The sequence below is a fragment of the Chrysochloris asiatica genome, unplaced genomic scaffold, assembly GCF_000296735.1.
Source record: "Chrysochloris asiatica unplaced genomic scaffold, ChrAsi1.0 scaffold00321, whole genome shotgun sequence".
Taxonomy (NCBI): Eukaryota; Metazoa; Chordata; class Mammalia; order Afrosoricida; family Chrysochloridae; genus Chrysochloris; species Chrysochloris asiatica.
Genome location: NW_006408839.1, coordinates 1,685,549 through 1,687,809, shown reverse-complemented (window position 1 = coordinate 1,687,809; position 2,261 = coordinate 1,685,549). Strand labels below are relative to the sequence as shown.

At 44.1% G+C, this 2,261-nt stretch overlaps 1 pseudogene; it reads right to left on the bottom strand.

Moving 5' to 3' along the window:
• Nucleotides 1-1,092: 1,092 nt before the first annotated feature.
• LOC102811732 lies at nt 1,093-1,988 on the bottom strand (annotated as a pseudogene).
• Nucleotides 1,989-2,261: the final 273 nt, after the last annotated feature.

Below are 2,261 nucleotides of genomic sequence, written 5' to 3'. Positions count from 1 at the left end.
TCTCTCATCTCAAGGTCAATGGGATTCAATGGACTGGGGTTGAACTGAGCCCATTTCTTCATTGATGCCTTTCTGCCTCTTTGCACATTTTGTTGTAATATTTGGCTTTATCTTCTCGAGCTGACCTTTGAAATTTTCTGTTCAGTTCTTGTACCTCCTCATTTCTTCCATTTGCTTTACCATCTCTATGCTGGAGAGCAAGTTTCAGTGTTTTCTTCTGACTACTATTTTGACCTTTTCCTTCTTCCTTCTTTCTTGTTTCTCAATGACTTTTTGCTCTCTTTCTGTATGATTTTTTTTTTTTTTTTGCAAATGGTACACTTTAATAATAACAACAACAAAAAACACAACCACAACCACAGAGCAGCACTGTATTTCGCCATTCTAGTAACAAATAGGTAGAAGAACAATTAAAAATAGATTTTACTTCAAAATGTAGGGTCTTACTACACCTAGGAACATGTGTCAGAGTCACCTGTGGTGGTTCTGAACACCCTTTTGGCCCAGGCCTCACTCTTGAGGGCAGGGCCTAGCTCTTTTTAAGCCTCAGGAAGCTCTGGTAATTCCTTCTGGCTGAGCCAGGTTTAGGGTAACTGGGGCACTTTGGGTTTTCTGGGCTGTTGCTTGGGGTTCTGGGAGTTTTCTGGGCAGATTTACTAGGAGTGGTGAAGAACTTGGGCTAGGAGTTTGCCTTGGGTCTTTCTTCCCCAGAGTAGCTGAGGCCCCTGGCTCTGCTGGACCTGTAGCTGGGGAGCCTGGCTCTGGGGCTTTCAGAGTCCCCAGAGCAGAGGCGGCCTTTCTCTTCTTCCTAAGAGAAGTGTTGGGACCAGGGCTCATTTGTGGAGACTTCTTTACTACGGCACCCTTGGGCATCTTTAAGTGTTTTTTCTTAGCAAGTGTTTTCTTCATCGGCACCAGTAGTGGAATTTTATCCTCGAAGTCGTCACCAGCTTTTAGCTGTGTTTTCACTCTGTGGCTTTTTCTTTTTTTTTTTCTCTCCGGGGATCTCCCCCTTCTGGGCTCCGGCACTCTGGATTTCAGCTGTATCCTTCTTTTCTTGAGTTCAGGCTGATTTAGCCTTTGCAGCCTGCTTCATTTCTCTTTTTCTCCTTTTCTTCTCTTTCTTTTTCTGGAGCTTTTCTATCTGTTTTTTCTTTGCATCTTTTTCCTTCTGGCTATGAGTACTTGTTTCCCATCCAAAGAGCTGATATATGAAGAGAAGACAGGAAGGGCAACCAATTTCTCAGTTTTCAAGTATAAACGCTTCACACTCTCCCACTTCTTTGGCAATTTTTCTGGAAGTCCTTTTGTGACTGCAATGATGTTTTCCACAATGTGCTGCATCTTCATTCCAGTGTGACCAGCGTGTACAGTGCTGCACGAACCATTTTTCGAGATGTTCAGGATCGCTTCACCAACACAGCTATTAATCTCTTTAGACAGGTCCTTGACCAGGAGGTCCACACATGCGGGGACTTTCTTTCTGAGATAGAAATGTTTCCCTATAGTTGAAGGCAGAAGCCTCCTAATTCTTGCATTAGTCAGGAAGAAGTCAAAACTGCCCAAGAGGCGGAGCTTGGCTTCATAGGTTTTATATTCCTGTTTCAAAATTCGGTGGGGGATAATCTGAGAAATCGTTTTAATGTTATGCTTGTTCAAAAGATTCCTATAGAACTGTTCTGTCTTTTCAGGTGTTAAGTCGGGTTCATCCTTGGTAAACAGCTTTCTGTTAAGAGCATGAGGCAAAGACAGTCTGAGCCGCAGTTTTTTCTTTGGGATCACACCACCACCATTAAAAACATATTTTCATTCTCATTCAAAAGCACTGCATTCGCATTTTTTCTGGACTCTGAATGTGCTAACAGAATTTTTACTGCCTTGTTAACCTGTATTTTGTTCAGCTCCAGCCGCCGCTCCTTTGCAGCCGGGGTCGCTGGAGTTGTGGCTGAAGCTGGGCCTGAGGTTGGGGCTGAAGTCCAGGCCTCCATATCGCCTCATGTAGAGGTGCAAACGGACCCACCAACTAACGCACTCCACGCACAGCTTAGTCTTTACGTAGCCGGAAGTATGTATGATGTTCTTGATGTCATTCCACAACTCTTCTGGTCTTGGGTCTTTAGTGTTTAATGTATCAAATCTGTTCTTCAGATGATCTCTAAATTTAGGTGCGGGAGAAAGATGAGGCTTTCTACTCCCGTAAAGATTTACACCCTCGGAAACCCTATACAGGGTCGCTATGGGTCGGAACCGACTCGATGGCA